Genomic DNA, 15,764 nt, shown 5'->3' on the forward strand with positions numbered 1-15,764 from the left:
GGAGACACTTTTTCTCTGCTTTCTCAGTCTGTTTCCTAGTGCCGGTTTGAAGTTCCTGCAGTTTTCACTGTAAAACCGAGTTGGAGCTTGTAACTCCCCACATATATGTATGGAATGAAGTTTGCAACTGAAAAGAAACTTTGTGTTCCCAGCAAGCTAGGTGAAGGACGGGTTTCACACACACTTATCTCTCAGAACTGAGCAAGTGGAGAGACGTTCGTTCATCTAGCACCAAGGGAACGGGTTGCAGGAGACACTTTTCTCTGCTTTCTCAGTCTGTTTCCTAGTGCCGGTAGGAAGTTCCTGCAGTTTTCACTGTAAAACCGAGTTGGAGCTTCTAACTCCCCATATATATGTATGGAATGGAGTTTGCAACTGAAAAGAAACTTTGTGTTCCCAACAAGCTAGTTGAAGGACAGCTTTCACACACACATATCTCTCAGAACTGAGCAAGTGGAGAGACGTTCGTTCATCTAGCACCAAGGGAACGGGTTGCAGGAGACACTTTTTCTCTGCTTTCTCAGTCTGTTTCCTAGTGCCGGTTGGAAGTTCCTGCAGTTTTCACTGAAAAAACGAGTTGGAGCTAGTACCTCCCCGTATATATGTATGGAATGGAGTTTGCAACTGAAAAGAAACTTTGTGTTCCCAACTAGCTAGGTGAAGGACGGCTTTCACACACACTTATCTCTCAGAACTGAGCAAGTGAGAGACGTTCGTTCATCTAGCACCAAGGGAACTGGTTGCAGGAGACACTTTTTCTCTGCTTTCTCAGTCTGTTTCCTAGTGCCGGTTTGAAGTTCCTGCAGTTTTCACTGTAAAACCGAGTTGGAGCTAGTACCTCCCCATATATATGTATGGAATGGAGTTTGCAACTGAAAAGAAACTTTGTGTAACCAACAAGCTATGTGAAGTGCGGCTTTCACACACAATTATCTCTCAGAACTGAGCAATTGGAGAGACGTTCGTTCATCTAGCACCAAGGGAACGGGTTGCAGGGGACACTTTTTCTCTGCTTTCTCAGTCTTTTTCCTAGTGCCGGTATGAAGTTCCTGCAGTTTTCACTGTAAAACCGAGTTGGAGCTTCTACCTCCCCATATATATGTATGGAATGGAGTTTGCAACTGAAAAGAAACTAGGTGTTCCCAACAAGCTAGGTGAAGTACGGCTTTCACACACACTTACCCCTCAGAACTGAGCAAGTGGAGAGACGATCGTTCATCTAGCACCAAGGGAATGGGTTGCAGGAGACACTTTTTCTCTGCTTTCTCAGTCTGTTTCCTAGTGCCGGTTTGAAGTTCCTGCAGTTTTCACTGTAAAACCGAGTTGGAGCTTCTACCTCCCCATATATATGTATGGAATGGAGTTTGCAACTGAAAAGAAACTCTGTGTTCCCAACAAGCTAGGTGAAGGACGGCTTTCACACACACTTATCTCTCAGAACTGAGCAAGTGAGAGACGTTCGTTCATCTAGCACCAAGGGAACTGGTTGCAGGAGACACTTTTTCTCTGCTTTCTCAGTCTGTTTCCTAGTGCCGGTTTGAAGTTCCTGCAGTTTTCACTGTAAAACCGAGTTGGAGCTAGTACCTCCCCACATATATGTATGGAATGGAGTTTGCAACTGAAAAGAAACTTTGTGTAACCAACAAGCTATGTGAAGAGCGGCTTTCACACACACTTATATCTCAGAACTGAGCAAGTGGAGAGACGTTCGTTCATGTAGCACCAAGGGAACGGGTTGCAGGAGACACTATTTCTCTGCTTTCTCAGTTTGTTTCCTAGTGCCGGTTTGAAGTTCCTGCAGTTTTCACTGTCAAAACGATTTGGAGCTTCTACCTCCCCATATATATGTATGGAATGGAGTTTGCAACTGAAAAGAAACATTGTGTTCCCAACAAGCTAGGTGAAGGACGGCTTCACACACACTTATCTCTCAGAACTGAGCAATTGGAGAGACGTTCGTTCATCTAGCACCAAGGGAACGGGTTGCAGGAGACACTTTTTCTCTGCTTTCTCAGTCTTTTTCCTAGTGCCGGTATGAAGTTCCTGCAGTTTTCACTGTAAAACCGAGTTGGAGCTTCTACCTCCCCATATATATGTATGGAATGGAGTTTGCAACTGAAAAGAAACTTGGTGTTCCCAACAAGCTAGGTGAAGGACGGCTTTCACACACACTTACCCCTCAGAACTGAGCAAGTGGAGAGACGATCGTTCATCTAGCACCAAGGGAACGGGTTGCAGGAGACAATTTTTGTCTGCTTTCTCAGTCTGTTTCCTAGTGCCGGTTTGAAGTTCCTGCAGTTTTCACTGTAAAACCGAGTTGGAGCTAGTACCTCCCCATATATATGTATGGAATGGAGTATGCAACTAAAAAGAAACTTTGTGTTCCCAACAACCTAGGTGAAGGACGGCTTTCACACACACATATCTCTCAGAACTGAGCAAGTGGAGAGACGTTCGTTCATCTAGCACCAAGGGAACTGGTTGCAGGAGACACTTTTTCTCTGCTTTCTCAGTCTGTTTCCCAGTGCCGATTTGAAGTTCCTGCAGTTTTCACTGTCAAACATAGTTGGAGCTAGTACCTCCCCATATATATGTATGGAATGGAGTTTGCAACTGAAAAGAAACTTTGTGTTCCCAACAAGCTAGTTGAAGGACGGCCTTCACACACACTTATCTCTCAGAACTGAGCAAGTGGAGAGACGTTCGTTCATCTAGCACCAAGGGAACGGGTTGCAGGAGACACTTTTTCTCTGCTTTCTCAGTCTGTTTCCTAGTACCGGTTTGAAGTTCCTGCAGTTTTCACTGTAAAACCGAGTTGGAGCTAGTACCTACCCATATATATGTATGGAATGGAGTTTGCAACTGAAAAGAATCTTTGTGTTCCCAACAAGCTAGGTGAAGGACAGCTTTCACACAGAATTATCTCTCAGAACTGAGCAAGTGGAGAGACGTTAGTTCATCTAGCACCAAGTGAACGGGTTGCAGGAGACACTTTATCTCTCCTTTCTCAGTCTGTTTCCTAGTGAAGGTTTGAAGTTCCTGCAGTTTTCACTGTAAAACCGAGTTGGAGCTTCTACCTCCCCATATATATGTATGGAATGGAGTTTGCAACTGAAAAGAAACTTTGTGTTCCCAACAAGCTAGGTGAAGGACGGCTTTCACACACACTTACCTCTCGGAACTGAGCAAGTGGAGAGACGATCGTTCATCTAGCACCAAGGGAACGGGTTGCAGGAGACACTTTTTCTCTGCTTTCTCAGTCTGTTTCCTAGTGCCGATTTGAAGTTCCTGCAGTTTTCACTGTCAAACCGAGTTGGAGCTAGTACCTCCCCATATATATGTATGGAATGGAGTTTGCAACTGAAAAGAAACTTTGTGTTCCCAACAAGCTAGTTGAAGGATGGCTTTCACACACACTTATCTCTCAGAACTGAGCAAGTGGAGAGACGTTCGTTCATCTAGCACCAAGGGAACGGGTTGCAAGAGACACTTTTTCTCTGCTTTCTCAGTCTGTTTCCTAGTGCCGGTTGGAAGTTCCTGCAGTTTTCACTGTAAAACCGAGTTGGAGCTAGTAACTCCCCATATATATGTATGGAATGGAGTTTGCAACTGAAAAGAAACTTTGTGTAACCAACAAGCTAGGTGAAGAGCGGCTTTCACACACACTTATCACTCAGAACTGAGCAAGTGGAGAGACGTTCGTTCATGTAGCACCAAGGGAACGGGTTGCAGGAGACACTTTTTCTCTGCTTTCTCAGTCTGTTTCCTAGTGCCGGTTTGAAGTTCCTGCAGTTTTCACTGTAAAACCGAGTTGGAGCTTGTAACTCCCAACATGTATGTATGGATTGGAGTTTGCAACTGAAAAGAAACTTTGTGTTCCCAGCAAGCTAGGTGAAGGACGGGTTTCACACACACTTATCTCTCAGAACTGAGCAAGTGGAGAGACGTTCGTTCATCTAGTACCAAGGGAACGGGTTGCAGGAGACACTTTTCTCTGCTTTCCCAGTCTGTTTCCTAGTGCCGGTAGGAAGTTCCTGCAGTTTTCACTGTAAAACCGAGTTGGAGCTTCTACCTCCCCATATATATGTATGGAATGGAGTTTGCATCTGAAAAGAAACTTTGTGTTCCCAACAAGCTAGGTGAAGGACGGCTTTCACACACACTTATCTCTCAGAACTGAGCAAGTGGAGAGACTTTCGTTCATCTAGCACCAAGGGAACGGGTTGCAGGAGACACTTTTTCTCTGCTTTCTCAGACTGTTTCCTAGTGCCGGTTTGAAGTTCCTGCAGTTTTCACTGTAAAACCGAGTTGGAGCTTCTAACTCCCCATATATATGTATGGAATGGAGTTTGCAACTGAAAAGAAACTTTGTGTTCCCAACAAGCTAGTTGAAGGACAGCTTTCACACACACATATCTCTCAGAACTGAGCAAGTGGAGAGACGTTCGTTCATCTAGCACCAAGGGAACGGGTTGCAGGAGACACTTTTTCTCTGCTTTCTCAGTCTGTTTCCTAGTGCCGGTTGGAAGTTCCTGCAGTTTTCACTGTAAAAACGAGTTGGAGCTAGTACCTCCCCGTATATATGTATGGAATGGAGTTTGCAACTGAAAAGAAACTTTGTGTTCCCAACTAGCTAGGTGAAGGACGGCTTTCACACACACTTATCTCTCAGAACTGAGCAAGTGAGAGACGTTCGTTCATCTAGCACCAAGGGAACTGGTTGCAGGAGACACTTTTTCTCTGCTTTCTCAGTCTGTTTCCTAGTGCCGGTTTGAAGTTCCTGCAGTTTTCACTGTAAAACCGAGTTGGAGCTAGTACCTCCCCATATATATGTATGGAATGGAGTTTGCAACTGAAAAGAAACTTTGTGTAACCAACAAGCTATGTGAAGTGCGGCTTTCACACACAATTATCTCTCAGAACTGAGCAATTGGAGAGACGTTCGTTCATCTAGCACCAAGGGAACGGGTTGCAGGGGACACTTTTTCTCTGCTTTCTCAGTCTTTTTCCTAGTGCCGGTATGAAGTTCCTGCAGTTTTCACTGTAAAACCGAGTTGGAGCTTCTACCTCCCCATATATATGTATGGAATGGAGTTTGCAACTGAAAAGAAACTAGGTGTTCCCAACAAGCTAGGTGAAGGACGGCTTTCACACACAATTAACCCTCAGAACTGAGCAAGTGGAGAGACGATCGTTCATCTAGCACCAAGGGAACGGGTTGCAGGAGACACTTTTTCTCTGCTTTCTCAGTCTGTTTCCTAGTGCCGGTTTGAAGTTCCTGCAGTTTTCACTGTAAAACCGAGTTGGAGCTTCTACCTCCCCATATATATGTATGGAATGGAGTTTGCAACTGAAAAGAAACTTGGTGTTCCCAACAAGCTAGGTGAAGGACGGCTTTCACACACACTTACCCCTCAGAACTGAGCAAGTGGAGAGACGATCGTTCATCTAACACGAAGGGAACGGGTTGCAGGAGACAATTTTTGTCTGCTTTCTCAGTCTGTTTCCTAGTGCCGGTTTGAAGTTCCTGCAGTTTTCACTGTAAAACCGAGTTGGAGCTAGTACCTCCCCATATATATGTATGGAATGGAGTATGCAACTAAAAAGAAACTTTGTGTTCCCAACAACCTAGGTGAAGGACGGCTTTCACACACACATATCTCTCAGAACTGAGCAAGTGGAGAGACGTTCGTTCATCTAGCACCAAGGGAACGGGTTGCAGGAGACACTTTTTCTCTGCTTTCTCAGTCTGTTTCCTAGTGCCGGTTGGAAGTTCCTGCAGTTTTCACTGTAAAAACGAGTTGGAGCTAGTACCTCCCCGTATATATGTATGGAATGGAGTTTGCAACTGAAAAGAAACTTTATGTTCCCAACAAGCTAGGTGAAGGACGGCTTTCACACACACTTATCTCTCAGAACTGAGCAAGTGGAGAGACGTTCGTTCATCTAGCACCAAGGGAACTGGTTGCAGGCGACACTTTTTCTCTGCTTTCTCAGTCTGTTTCCCAGTGCCGGTTTGAAGTTCCTGCAGTTTTCACTGTAAAACCGAGTTGGAGCTAGTACCTCCCCATATATATGTATGGAATGGAGTTTGCAACTGAAAAGAAACTTTGTGTAACCAACAAGCTATGTGAAGAGCGGCTTTCACACACACTTATCTCTCAGAACTGAGCAAGTGGAGAGACGTTCGTTCATGTAGCACCAAGGGAACGGGTTGCAGGAGACACTATTTCTCTGCTTTCTCAGTTTGTTTCCTAGTGCCGGTTTGAAGTTCCTGCAGTTTTCACTGTAAAACCGAGTTGGAGCTAGTACCTCCTCATATATATGTTTGGAATGGAGTTTGCAACTGAAAAGAAACATTGTGTTCCCAAAAAGCTAGGTGAAGGACGGCTTCACACACAATTATCTCTCAGAACTGAGCAATTGGAGAGACGTTCGTTCATCTAGCACCAAGGGAACGGGTTGCAGGGGACACTTTTTCTCTGCTTTCTCAGTCTTTTTCCTAGTGCCGGTATGAAGTTCCTGCAGTTTTCACTGTAAAACCGAGTTGGAGCTTCTACCTCCCCATATATATGTATGGAATGGAGTTTGCAACTGAAAAGAAACTTAGTGTTCCCAACAAGCTAGGTGAAGGACGGCTTTCACACACACTTACCCCTCAGAACTGAGCAAGTGGAGAGACGATCGTTCATCTAGCACCAAGGGAACGGGTTGCAGGAGACACTTTTTCTCTGCTTTCTCAGTCTGTTTCCTAGTGCCGGTTTGAAGTTCCTGCAGTTTTCACTGTAAAACCGAGTTGGAGCTAGTACCTCCCCATATATATGTATGGAATGGAGTATGCAACTAAAAAGAAACTTTGTGTTCCCAACAACCTAGGTGAAGGACGGCTTTCACACACACATATCTCTCAGAACTGAGCAAGTGGAGAGACGTTCGTTCATCTAGCACCAAGGGAACTGGTTGCAGGAGACACTTTTTCTCTGCTTTCTCAGTCTGTTTCCCAGTGCCGGTTTGAAGTTCCTGCAGTTTTCACTGTAAAACCGAGTTGGAGCTAGTACCTCCCCATATATATGTATGGAATGGAGTTTGCAACTGAAAAGAAACTTTGTGTAACCAACAATCTATGTGAAGAGCGGCTTTCACACACACTTATCTCTCAGAACTGAGCAAGTGGAGAGACGTTCGTTCATGTAGCACCAAGGGAACGGGTTGCAGGAGACACTATTTCTCTGCTTTCTCAGTTTGTTTCCTAGTGCCGGTTTGAAGTTCCTGCAGTTTTCACTGTAAAACCGAGTTGGAGCTAGTACCTCCTCATATATATGTTTGGAATGGAGTTTGCAACTGAAAAGAAACATTGTGTTCCCAAAAAGCTAGGTGAAGGACGGCTTCACACACAATTATCTCTCAGAACTGAGCAATTGGAGAGACGTTCGTTCATCTAGCACCAAGGGAACGGGTTGCAGGGGACACTTTTTCTCTGCTTTCTCAGTCTTTTTCCTAGTGCCGGTATGAAGTTCCTGCAGTTTTCACTGTAAAACCGAGTTGGAGCTTCTACCTCCCCATATATATGTATGGAATGGAGTTTGCAACTGAAAAGAAACTTGGTGTTCCCAACAAGCTAGGTGAAGGACGGCTTTCACACACACTTACCCCTCAGAACTGAGCAAGTGGAGAGACGATCGTTCATCTAGCACCAAGGGAACGGGTTGCAGGAGACACTTTTTCTCTGCTTTCTCAGTCTGTTTCCTAGTGCCGGTTTGAAGTTCCTGCAGTTTTCACTGTAAAACCGAGTTGGAGCTAATACCTCCCCATATATATGTATGGAATGGAGTTTGCAACTGAAAAGAAACTTGGTGTTCCCAACAAGCTAGGTGAAGGACGGCTTTCACACACACTTACCCCTCAGAACTGAGCAAGTGGAGAGACGATCGTTCATCTAGCACCAAGGGAACGGGTTGCAGGAGACAATTTTTGTCTGCTTTCTCAGTCTGTTTCCTAGTGCCGGTTTGAAGTTCCTGCAGTTTTCACTGTAAAACCGAGTTGGAGCTTGTAACTCCCCACATATATGTATGGAATGGAGTTTGCAACTGAAAAGAAACTTTGTGTTCCCAGCAAGCTAGGTGAAGGACGGGTTTCACACACACTTATCTCTCAGAACTGAGCAAGTGGAGAGACGTTCGTTCATCTAGCACCAAGGGAATGGGTTGCAGGAGACACTTTTCTCTGTTTTCTCAGTCTGTTTCCTAGTACCGGTAGGAAGTTCCTGCAGTTTTCACTGTAAAACCGAGTTGGAGCTTCTACCTCCCCATATATATGTATGGAATGGAGTTTGCAACTGAAAAGAAACTTTGTGTTCCCAACAAGCTAGGTGAAGGACGGCTTTCACACACACTTATCTCTCAGAACTGAGCAAGTGGAGAGACGTTCGTTCATCTAGCACCAAGGGAACGGGTTGCAGGAGACACTTTTTCTCTGCTTTCTCAGTCTGTTTCCTAGTGCCGGTTTGAAGTTCCTGCAGTTTTCACTGTAAAACCGAGTTGGAGCTAGTAACTCCCCATATATATGTATGGAATGGAGTTTGCAACTGAAAAGAATCTTTGTGTAACCAACAAGCTAGGTGAAGAGCGGCTTTCACACACACTTATCTCTCAGAACTGAGCAAGTGGAGAGACGTTCGTTCATGTAGCACCAAGGGAACGGGTTGCAGGAGACACTTTTTCTCTGCTTTCTCAGTCTGTTTCCTAGTGCCGGTTTGAAGTTCCTGCAGTTTTCACTGTAAAACCGAGTTGGAGCTTGTAACTCCCCACATATATGTATGGAATGGAGTTTGCAACTGAAAAGAAACTTTGTGTTCCCAGCAATCTAGGTGAAGGACGGGTTTCACACACACTTATCTCTCAGAACAGAGCAAGTGGAGAGACGTTCGTTCATCTAGTACCAAGGGAACGGGTTGCAGGAGACACTTGTTCTCTGCTTTCTCAGTATTTTTCCTAGTGCCGGTTTGAATTTCCTGCAGTTTTCACTGTAAAACCGAGTTGGAGCTTCTACCTCCCCATATACATGTATGGAATGGATTTTGAAACTGAAAAGAAACTTTGTGTAACCAACAAGCTAGGTGAAGAGCGGCTTTCACACACACTTATCTCTCAGAACTGAGCAAGTGGAGAGACGTTCGTTCATGTAGCACCAAGGGAACGGGTTGCAGGAGACACTTTTTCTCTGCTTTCTCAGTCTGTTTCCTAGTGCCGGTTTGAAGTTCCTGCAGTTTTCACTGTAAAACCGAGTTGGAGCTTGTAACTCCCCACATATATGTATGGAATGGAGTTTGTAACTGAAAAGAAACTTTGTGTAACCAACAAGCTAGGTGAAGAGCGGCTTTCACACACACTTATCTCTCAGAACTGAGCAAGTGGAGAGACGTTCGTTCATGTAGCACCAAGGGAACGGGTTGCAGGAGACACTTTTTCTCTGCTTTCTCAGACTGTTTCCTAGTGCCGGTTTGAAGTTCCTGCAGTTTTCACTGTAAAACCGAGTTGGAGCTTGTAACTCCCCACATATATGTATGGAATGGAGTTTGCAACTGAAAAGAAACTTTGTGTTCCCAGCAACCTAGGTGAAGGACGGGTTTCACACACACTTATCTCTCAGAACTGAGCAAGTGGAGAGACGTTCGTTCATCTAGCACCAAGGGAACGGGTTGCAGGAGACACTTTTTCTCTGCTTTCTCAGTCTGTTTCCTAGTGCCGGTTTGAAGTTCCTGCAGTTTTCACTGTAAAACCGAGTTGGAGCTTGTAACTCCCCACATATATGTATGGAATGGAGTTTGCAACTGAAAAGAAACTTTGTGTTCCCAGCAAGCTAGGTGAAGGACGGGTTTCACACACACTTATCTCTCAGAACTGAGCAAGTGGAGAGACGTTCGTTCATCTAGCACCAAGGGAACGGGTTGCAGGAGACACTTTTTCTCTGCTTTCTCAGTCTGTTTCCTACTGCCGGTTTGAAGTTCCTGCAGTTTTCACTGTAAAACCGAGTTGGAGCTAGTAACTCCCCATATATATGTATGGAATGGAGTTTGCAACTGAAAAGAAACTTTGTGTAACCAACAAGCTAGGTGAAGAGCGGCTTTCACACACACTTATCTCTCAGAACTGAGCAAGTGGAGAGACGTTCGTTCATGTAGCACCAAGGGAACGGGATGCAGGAGACACTTTTTCTCTGCTTTCTCAGTCTGTTTCCTAGTGCCGGTTTGAAGTTCCTGCAGTTTTCACTGTAAAACCGAGTTGGAGCTTGTAACTCCCCACATATATGTATGGAATGGAGTTTGCAACTGAAAAGAAACTTTGTGTTCCCAGCAAGCTAGGTGAAGGACGGGTTTCACACACACTTATCTCTCAGAACTGAGCAAGTGGAGAGACGTTCGTTCATCTAGCACCAAGGGAACGGGTTGCAGGAGACACTTTTCTCTGCTTTCTCAGTATGTTTCCTAGTGCCGGTAGGAAGTTCCTGCAGTTTTCACTGTAAAACCGAGTTGGAGCTTCTACCTCCCCATATATATGTATGGAATGGAGTTTGCAACTGAAAAGAAACTTTGTGTTCCCAACAAGCTAGGTGAAGGACGGCTTTCACACACACTTATCTCTCAGAACTGAGCAAGTGGAGAGACGTTCGTTCATCTAGCACCAAGGGAACGGGTTGCAGGAGACACTTTTTCTCTGCTTTCTCAGTCTGTTTCCTACTGCCGGTTTGAAGTTCCTGCAGTTTTCACTGTAAAACCGAGTTGGAGCTAGTAACTCCCCATATATATGTATGGAATGGAGTTTGCAACTGAAAAGAAACTTTGTGTAACCAACAAGCTAGGTGAAGAGCGGCTTTCACACACATTTATCTCTCAGAACTGAGCAAGTGGAGAGACGTTCGTTCATGTAGCACCAAGGGAACGGGATGCAGGAGACACTTTTTCTCTGCTTTCTCAGTCTGTTTCCTAGTGCCGGTTTGAAGTTCCTGCAGTTTTCACTGTAAAACCGAGTTGGAGCTTGTAACTCCCCACATATATGTATGGAATGGAGTTTGCAACTGAAAAGAAACTTTGTGTTCCCAGCAAGCTAGGTGAAGGACGGGTTTCACACACACTTATCTCTCAGAACTGAGCAAGTGGAGAGACGTTCGTTCATCTAGCACCAAGGGAACGGGTTGCAGGAGACACTTTTCTCTGCTTTCTCAGTATGTTTCCTAGTGCCGGTAGGAAGTTCCTGCAGTTTTCACTGTAAAACCGAGTTGGAGCTTCTACCTCCCCATATATATGTATGGAATGGAGTTTGCAACTGAAAAGAAACTTTGTGTTCCCAACAAGCTAGGTGAAGGACGGCTTTCACACACACTTATCTCTCAGAACTGAGCAAGTGGAGAGACGTTCGTTCATCTAGCACCAAGGGAACGGGTTGCAGGAGACACTTTTTCTCTGCTTTCTCAGTCTGTTTCCTAGTGCCGGTTTGAAGTTCCTGCAGTTTTCACTGTAAAACCGAGTTGGAGCTTCTAACTCCCCATATATATGTATGGAATGGAGTTTGCAACTGAACAGAAACTTTGTGTTCCCAACAAGCTAGGTGAAGGACAGCTTTCACACACACATATCTCTCAGAACTGAGCAAGTGGAGAGACGTTCGTTCATCTAGCACCAAGGGAACGGGTTGCAGGGGACACTTTTTCTCTGCTTTCTCAGTCTGTTTCCTAGTGCCGGTTTGAAGTTCCTGCAGTTTTCACTGTCAAACCGAGTTGGAGCTAGTACCTCCCCATATATATGTATGGAATGGAGTTTGCAACTGAAAAGAAACTTTGTATTCCCAACAAGCTAGGTGAAGGTAGGCTTTCACACACACTTACCTCTCGGAACTGAGCAAGAGGAGAGACGTTCGTTCATCTAGCACCAAGGGAACGGGTTGCAGGAGACACTTTTTCTCTGCTTTCTCAGTCTGTTTCCTAGTGCCGGTTTGAAGTTCCTGCAGTTTTCACTGTAAAACCGAGTTGGAGCTTGTAACTCCCCATATATATGTATGGAATGGAGTTTGCAACTGAAAAGAAAATTTGTTTTCCCAGCAAGCTAGGTGAAGGACGGGTTTCACACACACTTATCTCTCAGAACTGAGCAAGTGGAGAGACGTTCGTTCATCTAGCACCAAGGGAACGGGTTGCAGGAGACACTTTTTCTCTGCTTTCTCAGTCTGTTTCCTAGTGCCGGTAGGAAGTTCCTGCAGTTTTCACTGTAAAACCGAGTTGGGGCTTCTACCTCCCCATATATATGTATGGAATGGAGTTTGCAACTGAAAAGAAACGTTGTGTTCCCAACAAGCTAGGTGAAGGACGGCTTTCACACACACTTATCTCTCAGAACTGAGCAAGTGGAGAGACGTTCGTTCATCTAGCACCAAGGGAACGGGTTGCAGGAGACACTTTTTCTCTGCTTTCTCAGTCTGTTTCCTAGTGCCGGTTTGATGTTCCTGCAGTTTTCACTGTAAATCCCTTTTGGAGCTAGTACCTCCCAATATATATGTATGGAATGAAGTTTGCAACTGAAAAGAAACTTTGTGTTCCCAACAAGCTAGGTGAAGAGCGGCTTTCACACACACTTATCTCTGAGAACTGAGCAAGTGGAGAGACGTTCGTTCATCTAGCACCAAGGGAACGGGTTGCAGGAGACACTTTTTCTCTGCTTTCTCAGTCTGTTTCCTACTGCCGGTTTGAAGTTCCTGCAGTTTTCACTGTAAAACCGAGTTGGAGCTTCTACCTCCCCATATATATGTATGGAATGGAGTTTGCAACTGAAAAGAAACTTTGTGTTCCCAACAAGCTAGGTGAAGGACGGCTTTCACACACATTTACCCCTCAGAACTGAGCAAGTGCAGAGACGATCGTTAATCTAGCACCAAGGGAACGGGTTGCAGGAGACACTTTTTCTCTGCTTTCTCAGTCTGTTTCCTAGTGCCGGATTGAAGTTCCTGCAGTTTTCACTGTAAAACCGAGTTGGAGCTAGTACCTCCCCGTATATATGTATGGAATGGAGTTTGCAACTGAAAAGAAACTTTGTGTTCCCAACAAGCTAGGTGAAGGACGGCTTTCACACACAATTATCTCTCAGAACTGAGCAAGTGAGAGACGTTCGTTCATCTAGCACCAAGGGAACTGGTTGCAGGAGACACTTTTTCTCTGCTTTCTCAGTCTGTTTCCTAGTGCCGGTTTGAAGTTCCTGCAGTTTTCACTGTAAAACCGAGTTGGAGCTAGTACCTCCCCATATATATGTATGGAATGGAGTTTGCAACTGAAAAGAAACTTTGTGTAACCAACAAGCTATGTGAAGAGCGGCTTTCACACACACTTATCTCTCAGAACTGAGCAAGTGGAGAGACGTTCGTTCATGTAGCACCAAGGGAACGGGTTGCAGGAGACACTTTTTCTCTGCTTTCTCAGTTTGTTTCCTAGTGCCGGTTTGAAGTTCCTGCAGTTTTCACTGTAAATCCGAGTTGGAGCTAGTACCTCCCCATATATATGTATGGAATGGAGTTTGCAACTGAAAAGAAACATTGTGTTCCCAACAAGCTAGGTGAAGGACGGCTTCACACACACTTATCTCTCAGAACTGAGCAATTGGAGAGACGTTCGTTCATCTAGCACCAAGGGAACGGGTTGCAGGAGACACTTTTTCTCTGCTTTCTCATTCTGTTTCCTAGTGCCGGTTTGAAGTTCCTGCAGTTTTCACTGTAAAACCGAGTTGGAGCTTCTAACTCCCCATATATATGTATGGAATGGAGTTTGCAACTGAAAAGAAACTTTGTGTTCCCAACAAGCTAGGTGAAGGACAGCTTTCACACACACATAACTCTCAGAACTGAGCAAGTGGAGAGACGTTCGTTCATCTAGCACCAAGGGAACGGGTTGCAGGGGACACTTTTTCTCTGCTTTCTCAGTCTGTTTCCTAGTGCCGGTTTGAAGTTCCTGCAGTTTTCACTGTAAAACCGAGTTGGAGCTAGTACCTCCCCATATATATGTATGGAATGGAGTTTGCAACTGAAAAGAAACTTTGTATTCCCAACAAGCTAGGTGAAGGACGGCTTTCACACACACTTACCTCTCGGAACTGAGCAAGAGGAGAGACGTTCGTTCATCTAGCACCAAGGGAACGGGTTGCAGGAGACACTTTTTCTCTGCTTTCTCAGTCTGTTTCCTAGTGCCGGTTTGAAGTTCCTGCAGTTTTCACTGTAAAACCGAGTTGGAGCTTGTAACTCCCCATATATATGTATGGAATGGAGTTTGCAACTGAAAAGAAAATTTGTGTTCCCAGCAAGCTAGGTGAAGGACGGGTTTCACACACACTTATCTCTCACAACTGAGCAAGTGGATAGACGTTCGTTCATCTAACAGCAAAGGAACGGGTTGCAGGAGACACTTTTTCTCTGCTTTCTCAGTCTGTTTCCTAGTGCCGGTTTGAATTTCCTGCAGTTTTCACTGTAAAACAGAGTTGGATCTAGTACCTCCCCATATATATGTATGGAATGGAGTTTGCAACTGAAAAGAAACTTTGTTTTCCCAACAATATAGGTGAAGGAAGGCTTTCACACACACTTATCTCTCAGAACTGAGCAAGTGGAGAGACGTTCGTTCATCTAGCACCAAGGGAACGGGTTGCAGGAGACACTTTTTCTCTGCTTTCTCCGTCTGTTTCCTAGTGCCGGTTTGAAGTTCCTGCAGTTTTCACTGTAAATCCCTTTTGGAGCTAGTACCTCCCAATATATATGTATGGAATGAAGTTTGCAACTGAAAAGAAACTTTGTGTTCCAAACAAGCTAGGTGAAGGGCGGCTTTCACACACACTTATCTCTGAGAACTGAGCAAGTGGAGAGACGTTCGTTCATCTAGCACCAAGGGAACGGGTTGCAGGAGACACTTTTTCTCTGCTTTCTCAGTCTGTTTCCTACTGCCGGTTTGAAGTTCCTGCATTTTTCACTGTAAAACCGAGTTGGAGCTAGTACCTCCCCATATATATGTATGGAATGGAGTTTGCAACTGAAAAGAAACTTTGTGTTCCCAACAAGCTAGGTGAAGGGCGGCTTTCACACACAATTTTCTCTCAGAACTGAGCAAGTGGAGAGACGTTCGTTCATCTAGCACCAAGGGAACGGGTTGCAGGAGACACTTGTTCTCTGCTATCTCAGTATTTTTCCTAGTGCCGGTTTGAAGTTCCTGCAGTTTTCACTGTAAAACCGAGTTGGAGCTTCTACCTCCCCATATATATGTATGGAATGGAGTTTGCAACTGAAAAGAATCTTTGTGTTCACAACAAGCTAGGTGAAGGACGGCTTTCACACACATTTACCCTTCAGAACTGAGCAAGTGCAGAGACGATCGTTCATCTAGCACCAAGGGAACGGGTTGCAGGAGACACTTTTTCTCTGCTTTCTCAGTCTGTTTCCTAGTGCCGGTTTGAAGTTCCTGCAGTTTTCACTGTAAAACCGAGTTGGAGCTAGTACCTCCCCGTATATATGTATGGAATGGAGTTTGCAACTGAAAAGAAACTTTGTGTTCCCAACAAGCTAGGTGAAGGACGGCTTTCACACACACTTATCTCTCAGAACTGAGCAAGTGAGAGACGTTCGTTCATCTAGCACCAAGGGAACGGGTTGCAGGAGACACTTTTTCTCTGCTTTCTCAGTCTTTTTCCTAGTGCCGGTATGAAGTTCCTGCAGTTTTCACTGTAAAACCGAGTTGGAGCTTCT

This window comes from Camelus bactrianus, chromosome 3, assembly GCF_048773025.1.
Source record: "Camelus bactrianus isolate YW-2024 breed Bactrian camel chromosome 3, ASM4877302v1, whole genome shotgun sequence".
NCBI lineage: Eukaryota > Metazoa > Chordata > Mammalia > Artiodactyla > Camelidae > Camelus > Camelus bactrianus.